The following is a 17,687-nucleotide window of genomic DNA, read 5'->3' as shown; positions in this document are numbered from 1 at the left end:
CCATTTTTGACTCATCAAGGAGAATAAGTGGCTGCAATTTCAAGCAACATTTTCAAGACAGCTCATTTACTTTCCTTATTTGATATTTTAGGTTTATAATTTCGGTTTTGTAAGAAGAAAGGAATCAGAAAATTCTTTGTTTCCTTTTTAGTTGTTTAGGCAAATTTAAGGCAGCCTATTTTGGGTTTTTTTCCTTTTTTCGCAGCTGCAAATTCGTGGACCTTTTGTATTTAAAAAGCCTTTGGCTTATTCGAAAGGGGCAGATCATATTTTTCAGAAAATTGGTGAGTTTTTATTCTCTTTGGTTCTTTGAAGGACTATTCGAACTTATCAGAATATTTTTGTGGCGTTCATTATCGACTTATCAAGTGGATTTTCACTACCGTTTGTGGCGTCTTCCTTATGCCAAGGTTCTTGTTCCGCATTAAACAACGGGTTGAGGTCAAGTATACCAAGGTTCTTGTTTTTGTTGAAGCAACGGGTCGAGGTCTCCCAACCAAACCTGATCGTGGGTGTTCTTGAATTTTCCTATTGTTTGACGAGTCTCGTTATTCTTGACGGGGTTTGCATCATTTGGTATCAAAGCCAAAGATTTCTCGTCTCAGGTTTGCCTATCCCATTTAAATTTAGTTTTCTTTTTCTTATCTGGCCGAATCTGTTGTGGCTGAATTGGTTTTAACCCTAAGTTCGAATTTTGTTGTTTTCTTGTGCCTTAATTCTGTATTCTTTAGCTTTCCAAATTCGGTTTGACATGTCATGGTTTAGCCAAATTTCTTTCTTTACCCCATTTCGATCGTAATCTGTTTGTTCTAATTTTAATTTGAAATCTTGTTCTGTTATTAACGAAAGAAAGAATCTAATCATCAAAAAAAAAGAACTCGACAAAATTTTTTTTTTTTGATTTCACCCATTTTTGAGTTCTTGGTGAATTGTTGCTGGAAAGAGGATTATCGAGTGAAAAAAGGCAAGAGTGGAATCATGTCTCACAATAGTGCCGAAGGTGCTACGGGAGTGGCTGATCCAAAGCTGTTTATGGAGGCGATCATGGGTGAGATGAGGCGTATAATAAGGTTGGAGTTAGAGCAGGTTCATGAGCGGATGGATTAGATGGAGAATACACATTTGGAGCAGCCACAAAATGCTCCTAATGTGCGTAGGAGGGAAAGAGTCCAACATCGGGGAGTGAGAGATGAAGATGGAGAGTATTATGGGGCTGGTTTTGATGAAGAAGAAGATCGAAATTCGGTTGTTGGTGATAGGAGATATGGAAGGCGGCTTAGAGAAGATAGGTTTAGAGAAGATAGGAATCGGGAAGATAACAACTTGGGTAGTATTAAGATGAAAATTTCAGTGTTTCAAGGAAGAAACGACCCCGAGGCTTATCTTGATTGGGAGAAAAAGGTGGAGTTAGTGTTCGATTGCCACAACTACTCCAAAATGAAGAAGGTAAAACTTGCTGCTATTGAATTTTCTGACTATGCTATTGTGTGGTGGGATCAGTTAGTGTTGAACAGGCGGCGAAATAGGGAACGACTGGTAGAGACGTGGGAAGAGATGAAAATAGTGATGAGGAAGCGGTTTGTGCCCAGCCATTACCACCGAGAGTTGTACAATAAATTGCAAACGCTCAGACAAGGTACCGGAGTGTGGAGGATTATCATCAAGAGATGGAGATTGCTATGATCCGGGCTAATATCGAAGAAGACCGAGAGGCTGCTATGGCTAGGTTCTTGAATGGCTTGAATCAAGAAATTCATGATAGGGTGGAGATGCAGCATTATGTGGAATTAGAGGATATGGTGCACACGACCATCAAGATGGAGTAACAACTCAAGAGGAGGGGTGGTACACGTGCATCCCATAATTCGGGTTTTTCCCCATGGAAACTGAGTCATGTGAAGAAAGAGGAGAAACCAGCTGCAAAACCCAAATTTGAGCCAAAACAAGAGACAACTAACCATGGCACTTAAGGTAAATCTGACCTTTCCACTTCTCGAAACCGTGACATTAAGTGTTTTAAATGTCAAGGCAGGGGCCACATAGCAAGTCAATGCCCGAACAAAAGAGTCATGGTGATAAGGGGTAATGGAGAGATTGAAACCGACGACGAGTCCGATACCGACTCTATGCCACCATTGGAGGACGTGGATGATGAAGAATATGCGGTCCAAGGTGAATTGTTGGTGTCAAGAAGACTCCTAAGCTTGCAAGCAAAAGAAGTTGAAGAAGTGCAGCAGGAGAACTGAAAGACTAGATGCCCTATAAGCCAATCATTTGATGGGTTTCCCTTTATAATCCTCCAAATCATGTACTTTGACACTCGATATATATCAATAAAGGCATTGTGTTTCATCATTTGCTGCTTATCTATTTTATTATTGGATGATGAATCCCATAAATTAGGACATTGGTTTTAGGGTTATGATGAGATCATACCAGTGAGACCTAAAATCCTAAAATCCTAATTTAGAATATTTCCAGTCAAATTGGTATATTGAGTCGGAGATCAATATTACCGAAAAGACTGGCACATCTTATGCATGCTCAATGTAGAGGGTGATTGATCTCACAATCACTTGTGTGAGACACTAATACAAAGATGTGGGTGCTCATTAGAGGAATGAGTTCACTGAAATGACCAGCCATGAGAACATCTTATGGATTCTTACTTAATTATCAAAAGATGGTTCTCATAGTGGGAGTTGTGCAAGTGATCCTTAGACCTGAGATCACCATGGTACCTTGTGCACTTGAAGCTATGTTTTGGTTTACCCTCATTCACGACATTGCGTTGTGTACGGGGTATTCTGGATATGGTGGATTTTGTATGAAGGTTGTGAGTAGGTCAACAAGGAATCAGTCACTTCTAGTAAGAGAAGGTAACATCCTACTTACTCTAATCTTATGATGATTCAAGAAGCCTTTGATCAAAGCAAAATGAATATTAGAAAGAGTTTCTAATGTTTCATTGTTTGAATTATCATATAAAAGATTGAGAGAGACATGAATAAGTGATTGAGTTTGATATTGATCCATACTCATGCACTTATTCAGGATGTAGTATGACTGAGGGATTGAATTGCACGGTAACTTGCCACTGAAGGGTATGTTTGGATTTGTCCAATACATTCCTCATCTTCCGGGTAGACATGATACGTTGCTAGACATCAATCATGTCTTGTGGGTTGATCGGATCAAAGAGTTTGATTAGATCAAAGCATCAGAAAGGTTCTGATTGCTAAGTCAGGTTTAGCACTAAATTGAACCTAAATTGGATTAGAGGTATTCTAATCAGGTTAGGTCAACTTGCACCTGCACCTACTGCTGGCTAAGATAAGGAACCCAATGGGTCACACACAAGGGAATTGATCAAGGGTCTAATTGGATTAGATCATGTTTGCAAGATGAACATGCTAGCACGTGTTGCAAACCCTAGCTCCTGATTCAAATTAAATTCGAATATGATTCTTAGATTTGGTTGATCTAATATGATTAGATCATGACCTAATATGGGTTAGCCAAGAGTTGAAACCCATTTGGCTTTAATTAGACCTGATTTGATTAGGTTTAATATTTTCTTTAAGTTGGTTAAACCCAATTGGATTGGGTTTGATAGGGCCTTCACTTCTGGACCATTGGATCGCTTCCTGGATGAAGGATCTGGTCCACTGGTTGGCGCCTTCATCTGGACCATTGGATGGCTTTCTGGATGAAGGATCTGGTCCACTGGTTAGCGCCTGAATCTGGACCACTGGATGGCTCTCTGGATGAAAGATCTGGACCGTTGCTCAGCGCCTGAATCTGGACCACTGGATGGCTCTCTGGATGAAAGATCTGGACCGTTGCTCAACGCCTGAATCTGGACCATCGGTGATGGCATCTTACTTCTGGACCATTGGATGGCACCCTGGATGATGATGTCTTGATCTGGACCATTAGATGGCACCTAGATCTGGACCATTGGCTTTGGTTCACTGCATTTGGGCCCTTGGATCATCAGGATTTAAGAGGGAGATGTGAGAAAGAAGTTGATACACCCTTCTCCTTAGCACCCCATCATGATGGGATGCATCTCTTGGCACATGCCTCATCATGATGAGGTGTGTGGATGGGATGCATCCCTTTATGATGCATCCCTCCATCTCTTATAAATAAGGAGGTGCCTTGGGGTTCTAAAGATCATCCAAGAAAAAGCCTTTCCTTCTCTCTCCCTTATCCCTTCTTTCTTACAAGTCTCTCTCTTTTGTCCTAACCCAAGACAAGAGGGTCTTCTTTAGGACAAAAAGGCTAGTGAATGTTTTAGAGGTAGAAAGGAAGAAGTGAAGGAAAATCAGCCAATTAAATCCTTTGGAAGGATTAAACAATTAGAATCAAGTTTTGGTGGAGCTAGAGTCTTGAACCCATTCCTGTGTGGATCAACATCGGAGGGTGAACAAGACTTCTTCGAAGAAAGCTTTAAGAGAGAAGGTTGTCCCATGCCTTTCTGATGGTGAACCTCCTACTGCTTCTTCCAATTCTGAAACTGGGACTGGCCTGTTGACTTTGCCCTTGGGCACCTTAGGACATCTTCAGATATATTGGATATAGCGTGATAGGTATTCTTCTATACCAAGATTATATTTTCTACATTATTTGGTTATACTATTAAGGCGATCTTGGCTTATTAGGGTTTCATATAATGGGTTTTATAAGAAAATTTTATAATCCCGTATCTTCCGCTGCGCCCTAGGACACTGGGAAACCCTAACAGTGGTATCAGAGCCACCCTTAATCAGTTAACCCAAAGAATAATACATGCTATTATCTTTATGCTATGAGATAGTGTTATATTCATGTTGTAGCATAGTATAATTGCTAGTGCTAAATTATAGAATGTGCAATGAGACCAATATAGTAGTATGAAAACTTTGGGCTGACCCATTCTGGAACAATCGACTCAGTTGGTGTCTAGGAAGGAAGCCACAGGTGGTTACTTAATTAGGACCTCACTCTCTGAGTGAGGGGTGCCTCCCACCTGCTTTTCTGGCCAATTATTTGATTGTCCTTTATGGTTGAGCTTAATGTTAGTAAGATACTACTATTTGAAAGCCCTCACTAAATTCATAATTAAGTCGTAATGTTAATTGCTTTAAGCTGAGCCATTCTGAATCAATTGACTAAGTTGGTGTCTAGGAAAGAGGCTACAGGTGGTTATTTAATTAGGACCTTACTAAGTAAGGAGAGCCTCCCATCTGCTTACCTGGCCAACTATTTGATTGACCTCCATGGAAAAGCTAATTGCTGATATAACACTATAAAGGTCCTTCCTTCATGCTTAGATATTATTATGTCAATATCTACGCTAGCTTGTTGTGATTCCCACAAGGCTAGTATTAGGGATTGATATTGTAATATCTTGGTGCATATGATGCATATGGCATATTTTAATATGTTGCCTTGTTGTGATTCCCACAAGGGCAGCATTATTCAAATATGACTGTATAAAAATGAAGGATTTGACTTAACTAGACACAATAGTTTGTTGTGATTCCCATAAGACTATATGTGTGCTAGAGGACAGAATAAAGTTGGGAATTGCATGGGATGCAATTGGAAAGAGTTTCCTACCTTTGAACTTATAAGGGCTTGTTGTGATTCCCACAAGGTCTTTTATAAGGAATTTGGATCTCAACACCACTAAGAAAATTAGTATTTTCTCGTTCATCATACTTGAGGGTTATGATATTCGACAAAAATAGTGGGAGTAACAATTAGATAAAAGTCCTTGTCTGATTGAATACATGTCATCATGATTGGTCTGCTTATATTAGTGTTCTTTGTAATTATAGATTAATTCTGCAAAAATGGCATCTTCACTCTCACTTAGAGGTATCTTAGATACAAACAAATTGACTGGTCCCAACTATGTGGATTGGTTGAGAAATTTAAAGATTGTTCTCACACAAGAAAAACTTTCCTACATTCTTGAAACCCCTGACCTAGGGTCAGCAGGGGAAGATGCAACTGAGGAGGAATTGGCCACATATCGTATGTGGAAAAATGATAGTTTGACTGTCAAATGTATCATGCTTGCTTCTATGAATAATGAATTGCAGAGGCAGCATGATAGCATGGATACTCACTCCATACTCCTTAACTTAAAGGAGTTATATGGTGAGCAGAGCAGAACTGCTAGATATGAGATATCTAAACAGTTGTTCCGTGCTAGAATGATCGAGGGATCATCTGTGCAAGACCACTGTTTAAAGGTTATAGACTTAATCACTCGATTAAGTCAACTTGGTTTTGCTATGGACAGTGAGCTCAGTCAGGATTTGATCCTGCAATCACTACCCGACTCATTCTCGCAGTTTGTCGTGAATTATCACATGAACAAACTGAATTCTTTCCTGCCTGAGCTTCTAAATATGCTGAAAACAGCAGAGTCTCACATCAAGAAGGACAAGGGTCCGATCCTTCTTGTTGGTGAGAGCTCAAAGAAGAAGTCGGGCAACAAGGGTTCAAAGAAAAAACTAAACCCTAAGAGTCGCATCAAAAAGAAGAAGGGAAAGAAAATCTCTGGACCCGGTACCTGTTTCCACTGTGGCAAGACGGGGCATTGGAAAAGGAACTGCAAGAGCTTTCTTGCAAGTGTGAAGCCTGATGCAAGTGTTGCATCAAAAGGTATGTTTTTATTACATGCCAATATGACATTAAGTTCTTCTGATTCTAATGCATGGGTATTGGATACCAGTTGTGGTTCTCACATATGCAAATCTTTGCATGGACTGCAGAAAATTAGAAGACTGAAGAAAGGTGACTTCGAGCTATATGGCGCTGGAGGAGAATCCATCCAGGCTGAAGCTGTTGGCACCTACATACTGGAGCTACCCTCCGGAAAGTTCTTGAAGCTAGAAGACTGTTATTTTATGCCAAAAATCATTAGAAATGTAATTTCAATTCCTTTGTTGCTTAAGAAAGGATTCGAAATAAATGGAAAGAGCAATGGTTGCTCTATTTCTTTATCTAATGAGTATTATTGTCATGGCACTATGGAAAATGGTCTTTTAGTATTATGTCTTAATAATGTTATGTTTCATATTGGCAAAGATAATAAAAGAAAAAGAGAAAATATTAATAATACCCTCCTCTGGCATTACCGATTAGGTCATATTAGTGAGACAAGGTTACATAAGTTGTATAAAGATAAATTCTTTGACCCTTATGATTTTGAATCATTAGGAACTTGTGAATCTTGTCTTATGGGTAAAATGACCAAGTCTCCATTCTCGGGACATAGAGAAAGGGCAAGTGAGTTGCTAGAACTCGTACACACTGATGTGTGCGGTCCTATGTCAACTCAAGCTAGAGATGGATACTCTTACTTCATCACATTTACTGATGACTTATCAAGGTTCGGTTTTGTGTATCTAATGAAACATAAATCTGAAGCCTTTGATAAATTTAAAGAGTATCAAAGTATGGTCGAAAAACAAACTGGAAAGTGCATTAAAATCCTTCGATCTGATCGAGGAGGAGAATACCTTTCTAGTGAATTTTTAGACTATCTTAAATTAAAGGGTATACTCTCTGAATGGACACCTCCATATACGCCACAATTAAATGGTGTAGCTGAAAGAAGGAATCGTACCTTATTAGATATGGTACGGTCCATGATGTGCTTCACAAATCTTCCAATTTTCTTCTGGGGACATGCCCTAGAAACTGCTGCATTAGTATTAAATAGAGTACCATCTAAGTCTGTATCTAGCACTCCATATGAGATATGGAAAGGAAAGAAACCTAATCTTAAGTATCTTAAGATATGGGGTTGTCATGCTTATGTCAAAAGAAATTTTGGACATAAGCTAAGTGCTAGATCGGACAAATGTATATTTGTAGGTTATCCTAAAGATAGTTTAGGATATATCTTCTATAATCCTACCGAACAAAAGGTATTTGTTGCTAGGCATGCCACTTTCTTGGAAAAAGAGTTTTTTTTAGAAAAGGGCAAGGATAGAAGAATTGAACTTGATGAAGTTCAAGACCTACAAGGTGAGACACATAATAATCCTCAACCAGATGTACCCATGGAAGAGGTACAGCAACTACACACTACTCCTTTTCGAAGGTCAGAAAGAGTGCGAAATGCACCTGAGAGGTATGGATTTATTATTGAAAATGATGAAGCCCACATCGTTGATAACGATGACCCTCTGACCTATTCGGAAGCTGTCAAGAGTAGGGACTCTGACAAATGGTTGGACGCCATGAAATCCGAGATAGATTCTATGTATACAAACCAAGTGTGGACTTTGGTTGATGCACCTGAGGGAGTGATTCCAATAGGGTGCAAATGGGTATACAAGAAGAAGATAGGAGCTGATGGCCAAGTAGAAACCTACAAGGCCAGGCTAGTGACAAAAGGTTTCAGGCAAAAACAAGGCATTGATTATGATGAAACTTTTTTGCCAGTAGCTATGCTCAAATCTATTCGGATTATGCTTGCTATAGCTGCATACTATGATTATGAGATCTGGCAGATGGATGTCAAAACCGCCTTCCTTAATGGTCACCTTGAGGAAGAGGTCTATATGACACAGCCAGAGGGATTTGTCTCAAAAGGGAGAGCAAATCAAGTATGTAGGCTTAAGAAATCCATTTATGGATTAAATCAGGCATCTAGAAGTTGGAACATCCATTTTGACATGATAGTCAAAGAGTTTGGCTTCATTAAAAATATAGATGAACCTTGTGTGTACAAGAAGACTAGTGGGAGTGCTATTGTCTTCTTGATATTATATGTGGACGATATATTGGTCATTGGAAATGATGTTCCAATGATGCAATCGGTCAAGACTTGGCTATCAAAGAAATTTTCCATGAAAGACTTGGGTGAAGCATCCTATATACTTGGTATAAGGATCTACAGAGATAGATCTAAAAGGATGCTAGGTTTGTCCCAGTCTAGGTACATAGATAATGTGCTGAAGAGGTTCAGCATGGATGGAAGTAAGAAAGGTTTCTTACCCATAGGACATGGCATACAACTCTCTAGGAAGATGTCTCCTAAGACATCTGAAGAGAGGAATAGAATGAGTTCTATTCCCTATGCTTCAGCAGTAGGGTCGATCATGTATGCTATGTTATGTACCAGGCCTGATGTAGCTTATGCCTTAGGTATGGTAAGTAGATTTCAGGCAGATCCCGGGGAGGATCATTGGAAAATTGTGAAAAGCATTCTCAAATACTTGAGAAGGACTAGAGATGTTTTTCTGATTTATGGAGGATCAGAATTGAAACTAGAAGGCTATTCAGATTCTAGCTTTCAATCTGATCCAGATGATAGCAAGTCAATCTCTGGATATATCTTCACTTTGAATGGTGGAGCTGTGAGTTGGAAAAGTTCCAAACAGCAAACTGTAGCTGACTCAACTACTGAGGCAGAATACATAGCTGTTAGTGAAGCTGCTAAGGAAGTAGTCTGGATGAAGAAGTTCATCACAGAGCTGGGTGTAGTTCCTGAGATTGCCGGACCAGTCCCAGTTTATTGCGATAACACTGGAGCTGTTGCACAGGCTAAGGAACCAAGGTCTCATCATAGATCCAAGCACATTTTGAGACGCTTCCATCTTGTTCGAGAGATAATCGAAAGACAAGACGTCAAGATTGAACGAGTAGACACAAAGAACAATATAGCAGACCCATTTACTAAAGCTCTACCACAGTAGCAATTCAATCGTCACCTCGATTGTATGGGGTTAAAATATAAGGGCGATTGGCTTTAGTGCAAGTGGGAGATTGAAAGACTAGATGCCCTATAAGCCAATCATTTGATGGGTTTCTCTTTATAATCCTCCAAATCATGTACTTTGACACTCGATATATATCAATAAAGGCATTGTGTTTCATCATTTGCTGCTTATCTATTTTATTATTGGATGATGAACCCCATAAATTAGGACATTGGTTTTAGGGTTATGATGAGATCATACCAGTGAGATCTAAAATCCTAAAATCCTAATTTAGAATATTTCCAGTCAAATTGGTATATTGAGTCGGGGATCAATATTACCGGAAAGACTGGCACATCTTATGTATGCTCAATGTAAAGGGTGATTGATCTCACAATCACTTGTGTGAGACACTAATACAAAGATGTGGGTGCTCATTAGAGGAATGAGTTCACTAAAATGACCAGCCATGAGAACATCTTATGGATTCTTACTTAATTATCAAAAGATGGTTCTCATAGTGGGAGTTGTGCAAGTGATCCTTAGACCTAAGATCACCATGGTACCTTGTGCACTTGAAGCTATGTTTTGGTTTACCCTCATTCACGACATTGCGTTGTGTACGGGGTATTCTGGATATGGTGGATTTTGTATGAAGGTTGTGAGTAGGTCAACAAGGAATCAGTCACTTCTAGTAAGAGAAGGTAACATCCTACTTACTCTAATCTTATGATGATTCAAGAAGCCTTTGATCAAAGCAAAATGAATATTAGAAAGAGTTTCTAATGTTTCATTGTTTAAATTATCATATAAAAGATTGAGAGAGACATGAATAAGTGATTGAGTTTGATATTGATCCATACTCATGCACTTATTCAGGATGTAGTATGACTGAGGGATTGAATTCCACGGTAACTTGCCACTGAAGGGTATGTTTGGATTTGTCCAATACATTCCTCATCTTCCGGGTAGACATGATACGTTGCTAGACGTCAATCATGTCTTGTGGGTTGATCGGATCAAAGAGTTTGATTAGATCAAAGCATCAGAAAGGTTCTGATTGCTAAGTCAGGTTTAGCACTAAATTGAACCTAAATTGGATTAGAGGTATTCTAATCAGGTTAGCTCAACTTGCACCTGCACCTACTGCTGGCTAAGATAAGGAACCCAATGGGTCACACACAAGGGAATTGATCAAGGGTCTAATTGGATTAGATCATGTTTGCAAGATGAACATGCTAGCACGTGTTGCAAACCCTAGCTCCTGATTCAAATTAAATTCAAATATGATTCTTAGATTTGGTTGATCTAATATGATTAGATCATGACCTAATATGGGTTAGCCAAGAGTTGAAACCCATTTGGCTTTAATTAGACCTGATTTGATTAGGTTTAATGTTTTCTTTAAGTTGGTTAAACCCAATTGGATTGGGTTTGATAGGGCCTTCACTTCTGGACCATTGGATCGCTTCCTGGATGAAGGATCTGGTCCACTGGTTGGCGCCTTCATCTGGACCATTGGATGGCTTTCTGGATGAAGGATCTGGTCCACTGGTTAGCGCCTGAATCTGGACCACTGGATGGCTCTCTGGATGAAAGATCTGGACCGTTGCTCAGCGCCTGAATCTGGACCATCGGTGATGGCATCTTACTTCTGGACCATTGGATGGCACCCTGGATGATGATGTCTTGATCTGGACCATTAGATGGCACCTAGATCTGGACCATTGGCTTTGGTTCACTGCATTTGGGCCCTTGGATCATCAGGATTTAAGAGGGAGATGTGAGAAAGAAGTTGATACACCCTTCTCCTTAGCACCCCATCATGATGGGATGCATCTCTTGGCACATGCCTCATCATGATGAGGTGTGTGGATGGGATGCATCCCTTTATGATGCATCCCTCCATCTCTTATAAATAAGGAGGTGCCTTGGGGTTCTAAAGATCATCCAAGAAAAAGCCTTTCCTTCTCTCTCCCTTATCCCTTCTTTCTTACAAGTCTCTCTCTTTTGTCCTAACCCAAGACAAGAGGGTCTTCTTTAGGACAAAAAGGCTAGCGAATGTTTTAGAGGTAGAAAGGAAGAAGTGAAGGAAAATCAGCCAATTAAATCCTTTGGAAGGATTGAACAATTAGAATCAAGTTTTGGTGGAGCTAGAGTCTTGAACCCATTCCTGTGTGGATCAACATCGGAGGGTGAACATTTGGGCACCTTAGGACATCTTCAGATATATTGGATATAGCGTGATAGGTATTCTTCTATACCAAGATTATATTTTCTACATTATTTGGTTATACTATTAAGGCGATCTTGGCTTATTAGGGTTTCATATAATGGGTTTTATAAGAAAATTTTATAATCCCGTATCTTCCGCTGCGCCCTAGGGCACTGGGAAACCCTAACAAGAACATCTTTCATACTAGGTGCTATGTCAAAGACAAGATATGTAGTATGATTGTTGATGGAGGAAGTTGTACTAATGTTGCAAGCATAACCTTGGTGGAGAAATTAGGACTGCCCATATTAAAACATCCTAGGCCGTACAAGTTACAATGGCTGAATGATAGTGGGGAGGTAAAGGTGAATAAGCAGGTTTTGGTTTCATTCCGCATCGGAAAATATGAAGATGAAGTTTTGTGTGATGTAGTTCCGATGCAAACTGGACATTTACTATTGAGCCGACCATGGCAATTCGATCGGAGAGTTAAGCATGATGGCTTCACCAACAAATACTCGTTCGTGCTCAATCAAAAACCCATCACTCTTATACCGATGACACCGAAACAGGTTTATGACGATCAAGTGAGGTTGCAAAAAGAGAGTGATCAAAAGAAAGAGAGTGAGCAAAAGAAAAAGAGTGAAAATTGGAGAGTGGCTGAGCAAAATGAGAGAAAAAGAAAATCAAAATTCAGCCATTGAGAGAAATTCAGAGAAAAAACAAAAAAATTTCTATGCAAAAGTGAGTGAGATTAAGCGAGCAATGTTTTCAAATCAGCCGATGATTGTACTTTTGTACAAAGAGGCATTTTTAAACACTAACGAACTTGATCCTGCTTTGCCTAGTTCTGTTGTTTCTCTTTTGCAGGAATTTGAGGATGTCTTTTTCGAGGAAACACCACATGGATTACCACCAATCCGAGGGATTGAACATCAAATTGACTTTGTTGCTGGTGCGACAATTCCAAACCGACCAGCATATAGGAGCAATCCCGAGGAGACAAAGGAGCTTCAACGGCAGGTAAGTGAGTTGTTGGAGAAGGGGTACGTGAGGAAGAGCATGAGTCCATGCGCCGTTCCAGTTTTACTTGTACCTAAGAAGGATGGGACCTGGAGAATGTGCATTGATTGCCGAACCATCAACAACATAACAGTAAAGTATCGTCATCCTACTCCTCGCTTAGATGACATGTTAGATGAGTTGCATGGTTCTTGTGTGTTCTCTAAGATTGATTTAAAGAGTGGTTATCATCATATTAGAATGAAAGAAGGAGATGAATGGACAACTGCTTTTAGAACAAAATATGGTTTGTATAAATGGTTAGTTAGGCCTTTTGGTTTGACTAATGCACCAAGCACTTTTATGAGACTTATGAATCATGTTTTGCGTGCATTTATAGGCAAGTTTGTTGTTGTCTATTTTGATGATATACTCATTTATAGCAAAAACTTGGATGATCATGTCGTACATTTGAAATCGGTTTTAGATGTGCTTAGGAAAGAAAAGTTATTTGCTAACATGAAGAAGTGTACTTTTTGCACCAATAAGCTTGTATTTCTGGGATTTGTTGTTAGTGCACAAGGCATACAGGTTGATGAAGAGAAGGTACAAGCAATCCAAGAGTGGCCAAGTCTTACAAGTGTAGACAATGTTCGTAGTTTTCATGGACTTGCTAGTTTTTACCGGCGGTTTGTGAAGGACTTTAGTAGCATAGCTGCACCACTTACCGAAGTGATCAAGAAGAACGTCGGATTTAGATGAGGAGAAGAACAAGAGAAGGCATTTCAGCTAATCAAAGAGAAGCTAACCATCACCCCCTTATTGTCTTTACCTAACTTTTCTAAAACGTTTGAGATTGAATGTGATGCTTTAGGTATTGGCATAGGCGCAGTTTTTATGCAGGAGGGACGACCAATTGCTTACTTCAACGAAAAATTAAACGGGGCAGCCATAAACTATCCGACTTATGACAAGGAGTTGTATGCATTGGTTCGAGCTTTGGAGACATGGCAGCACTACCTATGGCCTAAGGAGTTCATGATTCACACCGATCATGAGTCCTTGAAACACTTGAAGGGCCAACACAAGCTAAATAAAAGGCATGCTCGTTGGGTAGAGTTCATTGAGACGTTTCCATATGTCATCCGGTATAAGCAAGGTAAGGAGAATGTGGTCGCTGACGCACTTTCTCGCAGGTATGCATTACTCTCTACACTTGATGCAAAATTGCTTGGATTTGAACACATTAAAAGTTTATACATTGATGACCATGAATTTTGTGAAGAATACTAGGCTTGTGAGAAAAACGCTTGTGGTACGTTCTTTAGACATGATGGGTTCTTGTTTCGAGAAAATAAGTTATGTGTGCTTAACTATTCTTTGAGGGATTTGTTAGTGCAGGAATCCCATGGAGGGGGATTAATGGGACATTTTGGAGTAGCTAAGACCTTAGCTGTTTTGCAGGAACACTTATATTGGCCACCCATGAAACGAGATGTTGAGCGGATTTGTGGCAAATGTGTCACATGTAGGCAAGCTAAATCCAGAGTGCAGCCCAACAGTTTGTATACTCCTTTGCCCATGCGTAGTGAGCCTTGGATTGATATTTCAATGGACTTTGTGTTAGGATTACCTAGGACTACGTGGAAGAGATTCGATTTTTGTAGTTGTGGATAGATTTTCTAAGATGGCACACTTTATTCCATGTCACAAAATGGATGATGCTTCGCATGCTGCTGATTTGTTCTTTAGGGAGATTGTGAGATTACATGGCATGCCTAGAACCATTATTTCGGATAGAGATGCTAAGTTCTTGATCCACTTTTGGAAGACTTTGTGGTGTAAGCTAGGTACCAAGCTTTTGTTTTCTACTACTTGTCACCCACAAACTGATGGTCAAACCGAAGTAGTGAATAGGACTTTGTCTACTTTGTTGAGGGCTATAATTAAAAAGAACATCAAAACATGGGAGGATTGTTTGCCACACGTTGAGTTTGCTTATAATCGTGCTATTCATTCTGCTACTAAGTTTTCACCGTTTGAAATTGTCTATAGTTTTAATCCTTTGACTCCATTGGATTTATCTCCATTACCTATTTCTGAGCGTGTTAATTTGGATGGAAAGAAAAAGGCTGAATTTGTGAAGCAGGTACATGAGAAGGCAAGGCTCAATATAGAGAGGAGAACAGAGCAATATGCAAAACAAGCCAACAAAGGGTGACATAAGTTGATTTTTGAACCCGGAGATTGGGTTTGGTTGCATATGAGAAAAGAGAGATTTCCGGCGCAAAGACGTTCCAAACTGCTTCCAAGAGGGGATGGTCCTTTCCATGTTCTAAAGCGCATCAATGACAACGTTTACAAGCTAGACTTGCCCGGTGAGTACAATGTTAGTGCTACTTTCAATATTACTGATTTGAGTCCTTTTGATGTAGGTGATGATTTGAGGGCAAATCCTTTTCAAGAGGAGGGGAATGATGCAAATAATGGCATGACTACAAAGGAACCCGTTCAAGTTCCAACTGGGTCGGTTACAAGAGCACGAGTTAAAGTGTTCAAGGAGGCATTAAACGGGCTGGTTAAAGAAGTTTGGGCTCAAGTAAATTTGTGGAGGTCTATTGAAGGTGATGAACATGTTCCACAAGGCTGGAATTCCATAATTCAAGCTGTGGAATAGTTCGGAAGAAATCCTTAAAGATTGCAGCACAATTGGCGTGATATTGGGGCTTAGTTTTCATCCTTGGTTGCTTTCCCATTTTTGACTCATCAAGGAGAATAAGTGGCTGCAATTTCAAGCAACCTTTTCAAGACAACTCATTTACTTTCCTTATTTGATATTTTAGGTTAATAATTTCAGTTTTGTAAGAAGAAAGGAATCAGAAAATTCCTTGTTTTCCTTTTAGTTGTTTAGGCGAATTTAAGGCAGCCTATTTTGGGATTTTTTTCTTTTTTTCATAGCTGCAAATTCATGGACCTTTTGTATTTAAAAAGCCTTTGTCTTATTCGAAAGGGGCAGATCATATTTTTCAGAAAATTGGTGAGTTTTTATTCTCTTTGGTTCTCTGAAGGACTATTCAAACTTATCAAAATTTTTCGTGGCGTTCATCATCGACATATCAAGCAGATTTCCACTACCGTTTGTGGCGTCTTCCTTATACCAAGGTTCTTGTTTCGCATTAAACAATAGGTTGAGGTCAAATATACCAAGGTTCTTGTTTTTGTTGAAGTAACGGGTCGAGATCTCCCAACCAAACCTGATCGTGGGCATTCTCGGGTTTTCTTATTGTTTGACGGGTCTTGTTATTCTTGACGGAGTTCGCATCACTAAAGACTTGAACTTTAGTCTATAGGTACTTCCACTATTTTATACAAATTGATAACCTCTATATTCAATTCGAATAATTACTCTTAACTCTTTAGTGGGCACTAGAATCCATTTGATCGCATATGGGCCTGAGTGTGGCTCGGCCAATCCATGTGCACCAATAGATGGATTCTTAACTAATTGTTTCACCAAACAACTTCTAGTGATAATTTTGCCCCAGTCTCTTCGGCAGGCGTGTGGCATCTCCATCGAAAATTTTGGTTAGGTCCAACCATTAAATGACAGGGTTTCGTGTAATCTACTAAGCTCAATCATTCAATCAATTGAGTTCATTAGCAATCTAATTACTAATTAATTCTTCAATAATTCAATAATTATTTTACTGCAACTTTTGCTTAGGATAATTTGTCAATCGAATTGACTGATATACCTCTGGACGATTCTTAATCGTCGATCAGCCATTTGATCAACCTAGAAACTTTTATGCGTCCCCCATAGGCTCGAACCTAAGCCGATAGCATAAGAACGACTTTCTGTACTAATCGAAGTGACTATCTAGCAATAGTACCCGACATCCGGATAGACCGAATAATTGCAAAGCAATATTTTGGAATCCTTGGACTATGGTTACCATATAATTCATCCCTATGACACCAAATGCCTAGGATGACTTCAGAGTTCTGTGAACTCTTTAATCCGTGCATTCAAAAATGTGTTTCAACTTTACTAATCCTACGACTCCTCACGAGGATTACCTTGGCCAAGATTTTACTAAATTGAACACAAGGGCATTATCTCCTGTCACCAAAGGGGTCAATTCCATCTTGACTCACACACCAACTTCGCAAGCACTTGACTGTCCCCAGTAATCTTCTGTCACTGAATTAGAAACTCAGATAGTCCGATACCAAAGTACAGTGAGTTGCTTGCTAGTCATCGTGGTGATCTCAGGTTGGAGGGACACATATACCCATATCCACTCGGAATATCTCTTGACAGCAGAGCATTTTGGAACTGATCACGTTCAGTGAAATGTACTCCTATACTTCACCTGTGTGGCATATCAGTGTCTCTATACTCCTTGGTTAAGAGGACAACCAACGATATGGCACACAACGATCTATTCTTGATAATGCTATTGTCCTAGTAATAGCACATCGTTTGGTCGCGAACAGGTTTAAGGACTCGTAGATAAATCTTCCTTTATCATTTAATAGAGTCCTAAGAACTTCATTACATTACTCGAGTTCACGAAGATGCAAAATATGTAATGAAACATTGCCAAATAACTTTTATTAATTTCATTAATTCATATACAATTCAATCATCAACAGGCTGACGATTGACTTTTAAGACATAATTTTCAACAGTTTCAACTCCTTTTAAGTCTTCATCCGAGAACGAGATGGCTTCTGTCGTGCGTTGACGCTTT

At 39.5% G+C, this 17,687-nt stretch overlaps 1 pseudogene; it reads left to right on the top strand.

The window, feature by feature from the left end:
• The first annotated feature begins 823 nt into the window (after window positions 1-823).
• LOC149751096 (uncharacterized) lies at window positions 824-15,693 on the top strand (annotated as a pseudogene).
• The last annotated feature ends 1,994 nt before the right edge of the window (window positions 15,694-17,687 follow it).

Source organism: Phoenix dactylifera, chromosome 16, assembly GCF_051530095.1.
Source record: "Phoenix dactylifera cultivar Ajwa chromosome 16, Ajwa_hap1_PhDact_Kaust_v1.1, whole genome shotgun sequence".
NCBI classification, from domain to species: Eukaryota; Viridiplantae; Streptophyta; class Magnoliopsida; order Arecales; family Arecaceae; genus Phoenix; species Phoenix dactylifera.
The sequence above is the reverse complement of the archived record's forward strand: the minus strand, read 5'-3'. Positions and strand labels throughout refer to the sequence as shown.